Genomic DNA, 18092 nt, shown 5'->3' on the forward strand with positions numbered 1-18092 from the left:
AAAATGCACTGGTCATAGCAAACACCCTCTTCCAACAACACAAGAGAAGACTCTACACATGGACATCACCAGATGGTCAACACCAAAATCAGATTGATTATATTCTTTGCAGCCAAAGATGGAGAAGCGCTATACAGTCAACAAAAACAAGACCAGGAGCTGACTGTGGCTCAGATCATGAACTCCTTATTCCCAAATTCAGACTTAAATTGAAGAAGTAGGGAAACCAATAGACCATTCAGCTATGACCTAAATCAAATCCCTTATGATTATACAGTGGAAGTGAGGAATAGATTTAAGGGCCTAGATCTGATAGAGTGTCTGATGAACTATGGAATGAGGTTCGTGACACTGTACAGGAGACAGGGATCAAGACCATCCCCATGGAAAAGAAATGCAAAAAAGCAAAATGGCTCTCTGGGGAGGCCTTACAAATAGCTGTGAAAAGAAGAGAGGTGAAAAGCAAGGGAGAAAAGGAAAGATATAAGCATCTGAATGCAGAGTTCCAAAGAATAGCAAGAAGAGATAAGAAAGCCTTCTTCAGCGATCAATGCAAAGAAATAGAGGAAAACAACAGATTGGGAAAGACTAGAGATCTCTTCAAGAAAATTAGAGATACCAAGGGAACATTTCATGCAAAGATGGGCTCGATAAAGGACAGAAATGGTATGGACCTAACAGAAGCAGAAGATATTAAGAAGAGGTGGCAAGAATACACGGAAGAACTGTACAAAAAAGATCTTCACGACCCAGATAATCATGATGGTGTGATCACTAATCTAGAGCCAGACATCTTGGAATGTGAAGTCAAGTGGGCCTTAGAAAGCATCACTACGAACAAAGCTAGTGGAGGTGATGGAATTCTAGTTGAGCTATTTCAAATCCTGAAAGATGATGCTGTGAAAGTGCTACACTCAATATGCCAGCAAATTTGGAAAACTCAGCAGTGGCCACAGGACTGGAAAAGGTCCATTTTCATTCCAATCCCAAAGAATGCTCAAACTACTGCACAATTGCACTCATCTCACGTGCTAGTAAAGTAATGCTCAAAATTCTCCAAGCCAGGCTTCAGCAATATGTGAACTGTGAACTTCCAGATATTCAAGCTGGTTTTAGAAAAGGCAGAGGAACCAGAGATCAAATTGCCAACATCTGCTGGATCATGGAAAAAGCAAGAGAGTGCCAGAAAAACATCTATTTCTCCTTTATTGACTATGCCAAAGCCTTTGACTGTGTGGATCACAATAAACTGTGGAAAATTCTGAAAGAGATGGGAATACCAGACCACCTGACCTGCCTCTTGAGAAATCTGTATGCAGGTCAGGAAGCAACAGTTAGAACTGGACATGGAACAACAGATTGGTTCCAAATAGGAAAAGGAGTACGTCAAGGCTGTATATTGTCACCCTGCTTGTTTAACTTCTATGCAGAGTACATCATGAGAAACACTGGACTGGAAGAAACACAAGCTGGAATCAAGATTGCCAGGAGAAATATCAATAACCTCAGATATGCAGATGACACCACCCTTATGGCAGAAAGTGAACAGGAACGAAAAAGCCTCTTGATGAAAATGAAAGTGGAGAGTGAAAATGTTGGCTTAAAGCTCAACATTCAGAAAATGAAGATCATGGCATCCGGTCCCATCACTTCATGGCAAATAGATGGGGAAACAGTGGAAAAAGTGTCAGACTTTATTTTGGAGGGCTCCAAAATCACTGCAGATGGTGACTGAAGCCATGAAATTAAAAGACGCTTACTCCTTGCAATGAAAGTTATGACCAACCTAGATAGTATATTCAAGAGCAGAGATATTACTTTGCTGACTAAGGTTCGTCTAGTCAAGGCTATGGTTTTTCCAGTGGTCATGTATGGATGTGAAAGTTGGACTGTGAAGAAGGCTGAGCACCGAAGAATTGATGCGTTTGAACTGTGGTGTTGGAGAAGACTCTTGAGAGTCCCTTGGACTGCAAGGAGATACAACCAGTCCATTCTGAAGGAGATCAGCCCTGGGATTTCTTTGGAGGGAATGATGCTAAAGCTGAAACTCCAGTACTTTGGCCGCCTCATGCAAAGAGTTGACTCATTGGAAAAGACTCTGATTCTGGGAGGGATTGGGAGCAGGAGAAGAAGGGGACGACAGAGCAGATGGCTGGATGGCATCACGGACTCAATGTACATGAGTCTGAGTGAACCCCGGGAGTTGGTGATGGACAGGGAGGCCTGGTGTGCTGTGATTCATGGGGTGGCAAAGAGTTGGACATGACTTAGCAACTGAAGTGAACTGAACTGAACTGAGGTTTGTCATCGCTTTTCTTTCAAAAAGCATCTTTTAATTTCATGGCTGCAGTCACCATCTGAATGATTTTGGAGCCCCCCAAAATAAAATCTGTCATTGTTTCTTCTTTTTCCCCTCCCTTTTGTATGAATTGATGGGACTGGATGCCATGATCTTAAGTTTTTGAATGCTGGATTTTAAACCAGATTTTCCCCTCTCCTCTTTCATCCTCATTAAGAGGTTCTTTAGTTCCGCTTCACTTTCTGTCATTAGAGTGGTATCATCTGCGTAGCTGAGGTTGTTGATATTTCTCCCAGAAATCTTGATTCCAGCTTGTGATTCATCCAGACTGGCATTTCCTATGATGTGCTCTGCATATAAGGTAAATAAGCAGGGTGACAGTATATAGCCAGATATACTCTTTTACCAATTTTGAACCAGTCCATTATTCCATGTCTGGGTCTAACTGTTGCTTTTTGACCTACATACAAGTTTGCAGATGTGGCAATTTGATCTCCGGTTCCTCTACCTTTTCTAAATCCAGCTTGTACATGTGAAAGTTCTCATTTCACGTACTATTGAAGCCTAGGTTGAAGGATTTTGAGCATTACCTTACTAGCATATGAAATGAGCACAACTGTCCAACAGTTTGAACATTCTTTGGCATTTCCCTTCTTTGGGAGTGAAAATGGACCTTTTCCAGTCCTGTGGCCACTGCTGAGCTTTTCAAACTTGCTGGCTTATTGAGTGCAGCACTTTAGCAGCATCCTCTTTCAGGATTTGAAATAGCTCAGCTGGAATTCCATCACCTCTACTAGCTTTGTTTGTAGTGATGCTTCCTAAGTCCCACTTGACCTTGCACTCCAGGATGTCTGGCTCTAGGTGAGTGATCACACCATCATGGTTATCTGGGTCATTAAGACCTTTTTTGTATAGTTCTTCCGGGTATTCTTGCCACCTCTTCTTAATCTCTTCTGCTTCTGTTAGGTCCTTGTTTTTTCTGTCCATTATTGTGCTCATCATTCCATGAAATGTTCCCTTGGTATCTCCAATTTTTTGAAGAGATCTCTAGTCTTTCCCGTTCTATTGTTCTCCTCTATTTCTCCGCACTGTTCACTTAAGAAGGATCTCTTGTTTCTCCCTGCTGTTCTTTGAATTCTGCATAACAGTTGGGTATATCTTTCCCTTTCTCTTTTGCTTTTCACTTCTCTCATCTTCTCAGCTATTTGTAAGGCTTCCTCAGACAATCACTTTGCCTTCTTACGTTTCTTTTTCTTTGGGATGGTTTAGGTCATCACCTCCTATACAGTATTATGAACCTCTGTCCATAGTTCTTCAGGCACTCTTGTCTATCAGAGCTAATCCCTTGAATCTATTTGTCACTTCCACTGTAAGGGAGATGGTGATGGACAGGGAGGCCTGGCGTGCTGCGATTCATGGGGTCACAAAGAGTCGGACACGACTGAGCGACCGAACTGAACTGAACTGTACCTGAATAGTCTAATGGTTTTCCCTACTTTCTTCAATTTAATTCTGAATTTTACAATAAGGAGCTCATGATCTGAGCCACAGTCAGCTCCAGGTCTTATTTTTGCTGACTGTATAGAGCTTCTCCATCTTCAGCTGCAAAGAACATAATCAATCTGATTTCAGGGTTGACTATTTGGGGATATCCATAGGTAAAATTGTCTCTTGTGTTGTTGGAAGATGGTGTTTGGTATGACCAGTGTATTCTCTTGGCAAAACTCTGTCAACCTTTACCCTGCTTCATTTTGCACTCCAAGGCCAAACTCGCCTGTTTCTCCAGGTATCTCTTGACTTCCTACTTTTGCATTCCAACCTCCTATGATGAAAAGGACATCATTTTTTGGTTTTAGTTCTAGAAGGTCTTGTAGGTCTTCATAGAATCATTCAACTTCAGCAAAATTAATTAATAATAATATATTATTAATATATTAAATACTAATTTAATCTTAAGCTTTCATATTATTTTTTATTTTATATTCACAACATGAGGCTGATATTATTACTGCACTTTAGAAATTAGGAAGTTGAGGTTCAAAGAGGCTACATAATTTAAATAAGGCCAAATGTCCAGAAAATGTTAAAACATTTTAAACGTATAGAAAAGTGAGATCTTGGCAACTCTCTAGCCATGCTCTGTGCTTCAGCACAGTGCCTTCCCAGACTGAACCTCCTAGAACAGCTTCAGTAGCAGCACAAAGTAGGCCCTCATTTAATATTACTGATTATTATTAATCAGGCTTCTCTAGTGGCTCAATGGTAAAGAATCCACCTGCCAGTACAGGAAACACAACTTTGATCCTTGGGTTGGGAAGATCCCCTGCAGAAGGAAATGGCAGACTGCTCCAGTATTCTTGCTGGGAAATCCCATGGAAGACAGCCTGGTAGGCTACAGTCCATGGGGTCACAAAAGAGTTAGACATGACTTAGTGACTAAACAACAGCAAACATTAATTGCCATATAATTCAAAAATGATGAACTTAAAGTCTGATATCTAAGCAAAGCTGAATTACATTTCAAAGGAAGAGCAATACATCCTGAAAAAATAAATGTATTTTAATTTAATTAAAATCTCAAGTTTATTTTACCCTTACTTAGCCAACTTTAGTTCCTTACCTTTAGACACCAGTTTAAAAGCAACACAGGACCTTTTCTGTTTTCAAAAAACAGAAAATAAGATTATCTATAGTCTCAGAAAGTTTGTGCCTTTCAGATACATATTTCAGTACTTCTGGTTTTCTGATCTAGTCTCAGTAACAATTACTGGAAACTTCTATTTTTGAAGACAGTATTGTATTTCGGTTTTCTTGGAAAAGACCACTGGATACACACTGTTATCACAATGAGGCAGCCCCAAGAGGAAGTGAACAAGGTTTATTAGGACCTTCCTCTTCATCATAAAAGGTTTGAAAGGTTTGGAAACCCTAATGGTCAAAAATAAAACCAGCCACTTAAGACACCTAAACTTTGCTTTCAAAGCAGTGAAATGAAAGGTCATCAAAATAAAATGAAGAATCAAATTCTGAAAACAGCAAAATGCTTAAATAGCATTCTTCTGTCAAAACTTTAATGAGGATTTTATTCCTCAACTCAGAACTGACATCTCCACCAGGGTGGGGTCAAGTAACTATCTTTTAAAATCAATCATCCTGAAGGAGCTTTCTTACCCTGACCTCAGAAATGTATAAAAGAAAGAGTTCTAAGTTTAAAGTCAGCTATAAGTGCTATTTGTTTTCCTGACATTTGACCAGCTATGTAAAAGAGAGAAAAGAACAGGTTCCTTCCTGATTCTCAGAGATATAGTGACTCTCAGATGTGGTAACATAGATGGAACTGTTTTGTAAAGAACAAAACCCAAGATAAGAGGGTCTTAAATGCTTTTCTCCCCAGGGTACATTTGCCAATGTCTGGAGACATTTTTGATTGTCACAACAGGGGGCGCAGGTGCTACTTGGCATCTAGCAGGTCAAGACCAAATATATTGTTAAACATCTGACAGTGTACATCTCACATCAAAGAATTATCCAGCCCAGTACATATATACGGGCTTCCTTTTATATACATGGGCGGATTCAGCTGGTAAAGAATCTGCCTGCAATGCGGGAGACCTGGGTTCAATCCCTGGGTTGGGAAGTTCCCCTGGAGAAGGAAAAGGCTTCCCACTCCAGTATTCTGGCCTAGAGAATTCCATGGGGTTGCAAAGAGTCAGACATGACTGAGTGAGATAGTTGGATGGCATCAACGATGAGATGGAGTTAAGAGTAGGCTCTGGGAGTTGGTGATAGACAGGGAAGCTTGGCATGCTGCAGTCCATGGGGTAGCAAAGAGTTGGACATGACTGAGCAACTGAAATACCTGACTGTACATATATACAAAGGAATACTACTCAGCCATAAAAAGGAAAAAAAACTGGGTCACTTGTAGAGATGTGTATGGACCTAGAAACTGTCATATAGAGTCAAGTCAGTCAGAAAGAGAAAAACAAATATATGTTAACACATACATGTGGAATCTAGAAAAAATGGTAAAGATGATCTTATTTGCAAAGCAGAAATAGAGACACAGATATAGAGAACAAACATGAACACCAAGCAGGGAAAAGGTGGGAGGATGACTTGGAAGATTGGGACTGACATACTTACACTTCTGATACTATGTATAAAATAGATCAGTAATGAGAACATACTGCATAGTTCAGGGAACTCAGTGCTCTCTGGTGACCTAAATGGGAAAGAAATCCAAAAAAGAGAATATATGTATGTGTATAACTGACTCACCTTGCTGTACAGTAGAAACTAACCCAACATTGTAAAGCATATATACTCCAATAAAAATTAATAATAATAAAAAAGAATTATCCAGCCCCAATGTTGGTAGTCACAAGATGGATGATATCTGCTCCAGACAAATGTCAGCTATCCAGAGCTTCCACAACCAATGCCTCAGACCCAGGAAATCTTCTAGGTGTGCCGTATGACTGTGACCCTGAAACAAAGCTTCTCATATCCAGATTTGCTCACTCAGCAAGAGCGAACAAGCAAAGCAGTCTTCCCTTTCTGTCCTAGGGCAGAGCCCCAGGGTGAGGACATGCAGAGGGCTGAAGGAAGGTCTGAGAAAACTTTTTCAGTCTCAAGGTTCCCAATACTCACCTTTCCTAGCTGCTTTCCTGGGAAGGCAAGTGGTCATGCTCTCCAACTGGATGGAACATACAGTTCTAAACAGTAAATACCCACCTGCTTGCCATTAAGAAGAATACAGTTATATAATAGATCTATGTGTCTCTTACTTAATGAGTAAGCTGTCACCATCTAGAAGTGTAGAATCTAGTGGATGAGATGACACAAATAACCAATGAAGCATCTGAGGCAATTTTGTCCTTTCAAATTTACATGTGGTATCATGGAGTTAGTAGGATATAGACATGGATCAGAAGGAACAGAAAGGTCTTCAGGGTGGCAAGAGTAGCTGTGATAGATAATTTTATGTGTCAACTTAATTGGGCCACAGGGGGCCCAAGACAGCTGTATAAACATTTTTGGGTGTTTCTATGAGGGTGTGATTTGAGTGAGACTAACATGTGAAATGGTAGACTGAGTAAAGCAGACTGCCCTCCACAATGCAGGTGGGCCCCATTCAATCAGTTGAAGACCTAAATAGAACAAAAAGGTTTACCCTTCCATGAATAGAGGGAATTCCCTCTGCCTGATCACCATTTAAAATAGTGAGTGTGGCTTTTCAAAAACAGGTTAGATGATGTAATGAGGGAGGAGGTTTGTTTTCAGAAGTCTATAGCCCTCAGTGGAATTCCGTGGTAACTCAGCTGATAAAGAATCCGCCTGGAATGCAGGAGATCCCGTTAGATTCCTGGGGCAGAAAGATCCACTGGAGAAAGGATAGGCTACCCACTCCTATATTCTTGGGCTTCCCCAATAGCTCAGCTGGTAAAGAATCTGCCTACAATGTGGGAGACCTGGATTCGATCCCTGGGTGGGAAAGATCCCCTGAAGAAAGTATTCTGGCCTGGAGAATTCCATGGACTATACAGTCCATTGGGTCTCAAAGAGTCGGACACAACTGAACAACTTTCACATAGCCCTCAGCAGATCCCCAGAGCATGGAAGAAATATAGAGTTCAAGAAATCTATATTTTTCAGAGAAAAAATGAGCAAGCAGACACAGGAGAAAGCTTTTGTTTCTCTGGAGGTCTCTTTCCCCAGTCTAGCCTGAGAGTGGCAAAGGCAGCTATGAGAGGGGAAGGGAGAAAGAGACAAAATAGATGGATTGACCTTCTTCCTCTTCCCTCTCCCTTTTTATCCATCCCCCAGCTTTGCTAGCAGAGAGCTATCATGTCTATTAGGGCTGCAGGGCCTGGAAAACAGGAGAAATACCCTTCCGTCTTAGCCATATGTGGCAAATAGGGCCCACAGCACTGGAAGATCAACCATGGGCCAATGCCTATGAAAGAAGACACAAGGAGACTCTGGGCAATAAGAAGAATCCAGAAACTGAAAAACAGTCAGTAGAGCTTTATATCTATTCATCGGAAAGACATTTAACACCTATGTATACACACGCCCTTTGCCAGAATATGAGAAAAATCTTGTCACCCAGTGGCCTGGCTGAGACAATTTCCTGCCTAAGTGGGATGAGCTAATGAGAACTCTGGATGTCAAGTCAGGAGACTGATGATTAATCTCAACATGGCCACTTATTAGTGTGTACACCTGAACAACTTATTTTGCTTTCTAGGCCTCAGTTTTGCCATTTGCAGAATCGAAGCATTATGGTACTTTTGCAGAACTGTTATGAGATATAAATATGTGTCAGTGCCATGGAACAAATACTAAACAAATCTCAGGTATATAGTATCCTATAAATGTTATTTTACTTCCTTCTCTTTTGGTATGGGCTCCAATTGGTCCTCCATGGCACCAATTGAATATGAAACTGAATATGAAATTTTTTTCATATTCCATTGTAGATGTGTTCTAACCATTTCCTGTCCCTGAATTCCTGTCCTGAATCCCAGGTCCTGGATCTCGTAGATGTCTCCTCACCTCTTCTGGAAGTCTTAATGGCTCTAGGCTTACCTCTAAAATTCCTGATCCTCCCCTTTCCTGATTACTTGTATTCCTATTCTGCTTATCTAGAGTATTATCATATCACACTCATGGGCATTCTTCTAATCCAACTTTCTGTTCTGAAAAGTAACTCTCATTGTTGACGTTATGGGAGTCTAAAAATTGAAGAAAGTAGGGAAAATCGCTAGACCATTCAGGTATGACCTAAATCAAATCCCTTATGATTATACAGTGGAAGTGACAAATAGGTTTAAGGGCCTAGATCTGATAGATAGAGTGCTTGATGAACTATGGAATGAGGTTTGTGACACTGTACAGGAGACAGGGATCAAGACCATCCCCATGGAAAAGAAATGCAAAAAGCAAAATGGCTCTCTAGGGAGGCCTTACAAATAGCTGTGAAAAGGAGAGAGGCAAAAAGCAAAGGAGAAAAGGAAAGATATAAGCATCTGAATGCAGAGTTCCAAAGAATAGCAAGAATACATAAGAAAGCCTTCTTCAGCGATCAATGCAAAGAAATAGAGGAAAACAACAGAATGGGAAAGCTAGAGATCTCTTCAAGAAAATTAGAGATACCAAGGGAACATTTCATGCAAAGATGGGCTTGATAAAGGACAGAAATGGTATGGACCTAACAGAAGCAGAAGATATTAAGAAGAGGTGGCAAGAATACACAGAAGAACTGTACAAAAAAAGATCTTCACGACCCAGATAATCATGATGATGTGATCACTCATCTAGAGCCAGACATCCTGGAATGTGAAGTCAAGTGGGCCTTAGAAAGAATCACAACGAACAAAGCTAGTGGAGGTGATGGAATTCCAGTTGAGCTGTTTCAAATCCTGAAAGATGATGCTGTGAAAGTGCTGCACTCAATATGCCAGCACATTTGGAAAACTCAGCAGTGGCCACAGGACTGGAAAGGGTCAGTTTTCATTCCAATCCCAAAGAAAGGCAATGCCAAAGAATGCTCAAACTACTGCACAATTGCACTCATCTCACATGCTAGTAAAGTAATGCTCAAAATCCTCCAAGCCAGTCTTCAGCAATACGTGAACTGTGAACTCCCTGATGTTCAAGCTGGTTTTAGAAAAGGCAGAGGAACCAGAGATCAAATTGCCAACATCCGCTGGATCATGGAAAAAGCAAGAGAGTTCCAGAAAAACATCTATTTCTGCTTTATTGACTATGCCAAAGCCTTTGACTGTGTGGATCACAATAAACTGTGGAAAATTCTGAGAGAGATGGGAATACCGGACCACCTAACCTGCCTCTTGAGAAATCTGTATGCAGGTCAGGAAGCAGCAGTTAGAACTGGACATGGAACAACAGACTGGTTCCAAACAGGAAAAGGTATATGTCAAGGCTGTATATTGTCATCCTGCTTATTTAACTTATATGCAGAGTACATCATGAGAAGTGCTGGGCTGGAAGAAACACAGGCTGGAATCAAGATTGCAGGAGAAATATCAATAACCTCAGATATGCAGATGACACCACCCTTATGGCAGAAAGTGAAGAGGAGCTAAAAAGCCTCTTGATGAAAGTGAAAGAGGAGAGCGAAAAAGTTGGCTTAAAGCTCAACATTCAGAAAACAAGATCATGACATCTGGTCCCATCACTTCATGTGAAATAGATGGGGAAACAGTGGAAACAGTGTCAGACTTTATTTTTGGAGGCTCCAAAATCACCGCAGACGGTGACTGCAGCCATGAAATTAAAAGACGCTTACTCCTTGGAAGGAAAGTTATGACCAACCTAGATAGCATATTCAAAAGCAGGGACATTACTTTGCCGACTAAGGTCCATCTAGTCAAGGCGATGGTTTTTCCAGTGGTCATGTATGGATGTGAGAGTTGGACTGTGAAGAAGGCTGAGCGCAGAAGAATTGATGGTTTTGAACTGTGGTGTTGGAGAAGACTCTTGAGAGTCCCTTGGACTGCAAGGAGATACAACCAGTCCATTCTGAAGGAGATCAACCCTGGGATTTCTTTGGAAGGAATGATGCTAAAGCATCAAGTACTCCAGTACTTTGGCCACCTCATGCCAAGAGTTGACTCATTGGAAAAGACTCTGATGCTGGAAGGGATTGGGGGCAGCAGGAGAAAGGGATGATCGAGGATGAGATGGCTGGATGGCATCACGGACTTGATGGACATAAGTCTGAGTGAACTCCAGATGGTGATGAACAGGTAGGCCTGGTGTGCTGCGATTCATGGTGTCGCGAAGACTCGGACACGACTGAGCAACTGAACTGAACTGAACTGAACTGAATGAAGGTAGGAACTAGGACATTTGATCTTCAGCAGTCTTTCCTAATTCCAAAGGGAAGGGACCTGAGTGATGCTCTGAGTGTGGATGTTCTTCCCGAGGCTTTGCCTGGTAATAGGCACAGCTCACACAAGGAATCCTTGGTAAATCACAGTCTCAGTGTTAATCTCTCTAGGACTAGAAAATAACCCCAAGACCTGCCTTTTGCAAGTCCCAGGGTCCCTATGCTCCTTCTTTATATACTTATCAGATGTTTGGTCATTTCATAAATGCTAATGATTAGCTGGTCTTATGGGATTCTCCCACCTTTAGCAGCTCCTATAATTTGAGAACAACAAGGATTCCTATAGGAATTTCTATAGGTAAATCACAATACATTATTATTTATTGCTTGTCAGTTTCTAACAGTAGGAATTGGGGTTCAATTCATTCATTCATCTTCCTAACAAAACAATAGCACAAATAATGCATTGTGCAGAAACGAACATCAAACACCTGACATACTACGTATTTCCCAAACACTTTGTTCTGCTCAACCACTTAGTTTTCTCTCCTCAGCCATGTTTCCCAATCTCTTCAGTGACAGTTTATATTTTATCATCTCTACCCTACTTCCACCCTTTCACAGCAGATGGTTTTGCCTCCTACACACCAAGAGGCCATTAACTGAAAACTCCAACTTCCCTTTCCTCCACATCCTTATGTCTGTAATGTGACAGTGAACAGCAGTCAGGAAATTCATAGTTCTGCAGAAGTAGAGTCCCACGGGTTGGTAATATGGAAAAGCCCTGGTGGTGGTGAAGGTTCAAAACAACATTATCTGGAAGAGAAAGAAAGTCATTACCACCCCTTAAAGTGAAATATTTCCTTCCCTTTAGTAAAGTCAGCACTGAGCTAGTGTCTAAGGAAGGAGATGCCTCATTGCTGTATCCACAATACTGTAGCAATGCAAACGGGGATTTCAGAAGTCACCAAACCAAATTAGTTTTAGCATTTTCTTAAAATCCCTTACATCTTTGCCTTTGCATTTCCAGCCTTTCATTCATTCATTTGACCACTATTTGTTGAGACTTTTTACATGATTTTAAGAGAATAAAAAATCCCCATTCTCAAGAAGCTTACAGTTTTCACGGAATAAAAGAGTTAAATAAATAAATGCATGGTATGATAAAAGGTGATATTTGCTAGACAGTAAAAGGGGAATAGGGAGGGGATATAAAAGGGTGGGGAGGGGAGTTTATGGGATTACAATAGATAGTTAAGGAAGACCTGTTTGATCATGAGAATAAGTCCTGAAGGAAATGAGGGTGTTAGCCATGCAGATATCTATGAAAACAATATGAACAGAGGGAAAAGCAACTGCAAAGGCCCTATGGCAGAAAGCAGTCTGATGACTTCAAGAAACAAGGAGCCCAGTGTGACTGAGGCAGAGTGACTGAGGAGATACATAGAAAAAAACAGGTCATCAGGGTAACAGAAGCCATTCATTATAGTTTTTTCAGCCACTGTGATTAGGTTCCACTTTTCTTAAGGATAAGGAGGGAAGTCACTGGATAATTCTGATAAAAGACATGGCAGATGAATATGTAGAAATACGCAGTATGCCAGATGTTAAGAACTGCTATGGAGAAAAATAGAAACAAGGGAAAAGAAATGGTGTGGTGCATCAGAAAAAGAGAGAGAGAGAGAGAGAGAGAGAGAGAGAGAGAGAGAGAGAGAGAGAAAGACCTAAATGAATAAAATTAGAAATAAGAGAAGTTGACATGGGCCTACAAATCCAGTATATTTTGGTTTTGTCTCCTCAGACAAGTGAAACAAAAGCAAAATTAAACAAAAAGGAGTATATCAAACTAAAAAGCATCTATACAATGAAGAGAACCATCAACAAAACAAAAATGTAACTAGTGAATGGGAGAAGATATTTTAAAATTATATATAGGGAGTTAATATCCAAAATTTAAAAAGAACTCGTACAACTCAATATCAAAACAACTTAATTTTAAAATAGGCAGAGTACCTGAATAGGCATTTCTCCAAAGAAGACCTACAGATGACCAACAAGAACGTGAAAAGATTTTCAACAGATTCTCCAGGCAAGAACACTGGAGTGGGTTGCCTTTTCCTTCTCCAATGCATGAAAGTGAAAAGTGAAAGTGAAATCGCTCAGTCGCATCCAACTCTTTGCGACACCATGGACTGCAGCCTACCAAGCTCCTCCATCCACGGGACTCTCCAGGCAAGAGTACTGGAGTGGGGTGCCATTGCCTTCTCCGTCACTAACCATTAGAGAAATGCAAATGAAAACTATAATAATATCACCTCATCTCTGTCAGAATGCCTATCATAAAAAAGACAGGAAATAACAAGTGTTGGCAAGGTTGTGGAGAAAAGGGAATCCTTGTGCACTGTTGGGAATGTAGATTGGTGCAGCTAACTCTGGAAAACAATATGAAGATTCCTTAAAAAATTAAGAATAGAACTATCATACAATCTAACAATTCCACTCCTGGGTGTTTATCAGAGAAAATGAAAACACTAATTTGTATGCACCTCACTGTTCATTGTAGCACTATTTACAATAGCCAAGATATGGAAGCAATCTGTGTCCATTGACAGATGAATGGATAAAGAAGATGTGGTGTACATATACAATGAAATATTAATCAGCCATAAAAAGAACAAAATCTTGCCACTTGTGATAACATGGATGGACCTAGATGGTATAAGGTTAAGTGAAATAAGTCAGACAAAGAAAGACAAACAGTGTATTTTTCTTTAATTAAATAGAATATAAAAAGCAAAACAAATGAAGAAATGTAACAAAACAAAATCAGGCTCACAGATACAGAGAACAAATTATTGGTTGCCAAAAGGGAGGCTAGAAGGGTGATGAACAAAATAGATGAAGGGGATTAAAAGGTACAAACTATCAATTATAAAATAAGTCACAGGGATGCAATGTACAGCACAGGGACTATAGTCAGTAATATTATAACTTTGTATTGTTCCTAACCTATAAAATATAGAATTGCTATCTTGTACACCTAAAACTGGGGCTTCCCCAGTGGCTCAGTGGTAAAGAATCTGCCAGCAAGGCAGAGACGTGGTAGACGTGGGTTCAAACCCTGGGTCAGGAAGATTCCTTGGAGGAGGGCATGGCAACCCCCTCCAGTATTCTTGCATGGAGAATCCCATGGACAAAGAAACCTGGCTGGCTATAGTCCACAGGGTCGCAAAGAGTTGGACACAACTGAAGTGACTGAGCATGCATGCACAAACACCTACAACTAATGTGATATTGCAAGCAAACTATACATCAATTTTTAATTGAAAAAAATAACAAATGGTTATACAACAGGGGAGAAACAAGGAACACTGTTGTTATTTTGCCCTTTTCCATCTTCTTTGCCTTTCTAACTCAACTGATTCTTTGAAGATCAACTCAAATAACATCTCCTCCAAGAAGCTGTCACTGAATCTCCCTTCCAAATTAGGTAAAACTTATCCTTTTCTGTGATCTCATAGCACCATAAACAATCTTTTCTTACAGCACTTATCACACTGTATTTTGATACTCTGTTTACTGTGTTTTGAACAAATGCTATCAAAATGTTTGCTGGAGAAATGAAAGGATGGATGGATAAATAGAATAAAAGAGAGAGTGAACTTACGTACAGAAAACAGTTGTTGAGGAGATATGGAATAGAAGTAGTGACAATGAAAATAGAAATAGCTAGGTGTTATAGACATTTTAAACATAAAATGACATTTCTGGGACTTCCCTGGTGGTGTAGTAGATAAGAATCCACCTGCCAATGCAGGGGACACCACTTCAGTCCCTGCTCTGGGAGGATTTCTTATGCCATGGAGCAATTAAGCCCATGCACCGCAACTTCTGAGCCCCTGCTCTAGAGCCCACAAGCCACAACTCTTGAGCCCATGAGCCACAACTACTGAAGCCCACACACTCTAGGGCATGTAAGTGGCAACTACTGAGCCTGTGTGCTACAACTACTGAAGCCCCCACACCCTGGAGCCACACACTTCAACTATTGAGCCTGCATGCTACAACTACTGAAGCCTACGTGCCTAGAGCCTGTAGTCCATAATAAGAGAAGCCACATGATGAGAAGCCCATGTACTGCAAAGACGAGTAGCCCCCACTCATCACAACTAGAGAAAGCCAGCACACAGCAACAAAGACTCAGTGCAATCAAAAATAAATAAATAAATATTGTTTAAAATTAAATTATATCTGATAAATATATGAATATTAAAGTAGCCAAAGAGAAAAAGTCCCTTCAATGATTTCATGGGTTCTAGTAAATGAAAGGCTTAAGAAAAATAGGAATTCTTGGTTTTGTATCCATTCAGCCAGGCTTTGTATTTTGGTTGGGGCATTCAACCCATTTACACTTCAGGTAATTATTGACAAGTGTGATCCGGTTGCCATTTACTTTGTTGTTTTGGGTTAAAGTTTATAAGCCTTTTCTGTGTTTCCTGTCTAGAGAAGATCCTTTAGCATTTGCTGAAAAGCTGGTTTGGTGGTGATGAATTCTCTCAGCTTTTGCTTGTCTGTAAAGCTTTTGATTTATCCTTCATATTTGAAAGAGATCCTTGCTTGGTATAGTAATCTGGGTTGTAGGTTTTTCTCTTTTGTCACTTTAAGTATGTCCTGACATTCCCTTCTGGCCTGAAGAGAATCTATTGAAAGATCAGCTGTTATCCTTATGGGAATCTCCTTGTGTATTATTTGTTGCTTTTCCCTTGCTTCTTTTAATATTTGTTCTTTGTGTTTGATCTTCATTAATTTGATTAATATGTGTCTTAGGGTGTTTTGCCTTGGGTTTATCCTGTTTGGGACTCTCTGGGTTTCTCAGACTTGGGTGGCTATTTTCTTCCCCATTTTAGGGAAGTTTTCAACTATTATCTCCTTAAGTATTTTCTCATGACCTTTTTTTGTCTTCTTCTGGGACTCCTATGATTCAATGTTGGGGCATTTAACATTGTCCAAGAGGCCTCTGAGGTTGTCCTCATTTCTTTTCATTCTTTTTTCTTTTTTCCTCTCTGCTTCATTTATTTCCACCATTCTATCTTCCACCTCATTTATCCTATCTTCTGCCTCAGTTATTTTACTGTTGGTTCCCTCCAGAGTGATTTTGAATTCAGTTATTGCATTATTCATTATTGATTGACTCTTTTTTATTTCTTTTAGGTCCTTGTTAAACATTTCTTACATCTTCTCAGTCCTTTTCTCTATTCTATTTATCTGTAACTCCATTTTGTTTTCAAGATTTTGGATCTTTACTGTCATTCTGAATTCATTTTCAGGTAGACTCCCTATCTCCTTCTCTCTGGTTTGGTTTGGTGGGTATTTGTCATGTTCCTTTACCTGCTGAATATTTCTCTGCCTTTTTGTTTGTTTAGATTGCTAAAACCCCTATATATGCTGTCTACAAGAGACCCACCTCAAAATAAGGGACACATACAGACTGAAATTGAAGGGCTGGAAAAGATATTTCATGCAAATGGAGATCAAAAGAAAGCAGGAGTAGCAATACTCATATCAGATAAAATACACTTCAAAATAAAGGCCGTGAAAAGAGACAAAGAAGGACACTACATAATGATCAAAGGATCGATTCAAGAAGAAGATATAACGATTATGAATATATATGCGCCCAACATAGGAGCACCACAATATGTAAGGCAAATGCTAACAAGTATGAAAGGGGAAATGAACAGTAATGCAATATTAGTGGGAAACTTTAATACACCACTCACACCTATGGATAGATCAACTAAACAGAAAATTAGCAAGGAAACACAAACTTTAAATGATGCAATGGACCAGTTAGACCTAATTGATATCTATAGGACATTTCACCCCTAAAACAATGAATATCACCTTTTTCTCAAGTGCACATGAAACATTCTCCATGATAGATCACATCCTGGGCCATAAATCTAGTCTTGGTAAATTCAAAAAAAATGAAATCATTTTAAGCATCTTTTCTGATCACAATGCAGTAAGATTAGATGTCAACTACAGGAAAAGAACTATTAAAAATACAAACATATGGAGGTGAAACAACACACTTCTGAATAACCAACAAATCACAGAAGAAATCAAAAAACAAATTAAAATATGCATAGAAATGAATGAAAATGAAAACACAACCCAAAACCTATGGGATTCAGTAAAAGCACTGCTAAGGGGAAGGTACATAGCAATACAAGCTTACCTCAAGAACCAAGAGAAAAATCATATAAATAACCTAACTTTATACCTAAAACAACTAGAAAAAGAATAAATGACTACCAAAAAGAAAAGAAAAAAAAAAAGAATAAATGAAGAACCCCAGGGTTAGTAGAAAGAAAGAAATCATAAAAATTAGGGCAGAAATAAATGAAAGAGAAACAAAGGAGACTATAGCAAAAATCAAAAAAACAAAAAGCTGGTTCTTTGAGAAGATAAATAAAATAGACAAACCATTAGCCAGACCCATCAAGAAACAAAGGGAGATGAATCAAATCAACAGAATTAAAAATGAAAAATTGAGAAATCACAACAGACAACACAGTAATACAAAGGCTCATAAGAGACTACTATCAGTAACTATGCCAATAAAATGGAAAACTTGGAAGAAATGGACAAATTCTTAGAAAAGTATAACCTTCCAAAACTGAAGCAGGAATAGAAAATCTGAACAGATCCATCACAAGCATGGAAATTGAAACTGTAATCAAAAATTTTCCAACAAACAAAAGCCCAGGACCAGATGGCTTCACAGCTGAATTCTACCAAAAATTTAGAGAAGAGCTAACAGCTGTCCCACTCAAACTCTTCCAGAAAATTGCAGAGGAAGGTAAACTTCCAAACTCATTCTATGAGGCCACCATCACCCTAATACCAAAACCTAACAAAGATGCCACA

The 18092-nt window shown here is 39.7% G+C and overlaps 1 protein-coding gene across 19 annotated transcripts in view; it reads right to left on the bottom strand.

Annotated features, from left to right (window-relative positions):
* AADACL3 (arylacetamide deacetylase like 3) overlaps positions 1-18092 on the bottom strand; it is a 189815-nt gene that overhangs the window by 22402 nt on the left and 149321 nt on the right. For 7 of the 19 annotated variants that reach the window (XM_069546068.1, XM_069546060.1, XM_069546070.1 and 4 more), the window contains one exon: positions 6446-6524. The exons of the other annotated variants lie outside the window; for them this stretch is intronic. The gene's annotated coding sequence lies outside the window, so the exon portion shown is untranslated. The remainder of the gene's footprint in view (positions 1-6445; positions 6525-18092) is intronic. 19 annotated transcript variants of the gene reach the window in all.

The sequence above is a fragment of the Ovis canadensis genome, chromosome 12 (genome assembly GCF_042477335.2).
Source record: "Ovis canadensis isolate MfBH-ARS-UI-01 breed Bighorn chromosome 12, ARS-UI_OviCan_v2, whole genome shotgun sequence".
NCBI lineage: Eukaryota > Metazoa > Chordata > Mammalia > Artiodactyla > Bovidae > Ovis > Ovis canadensis.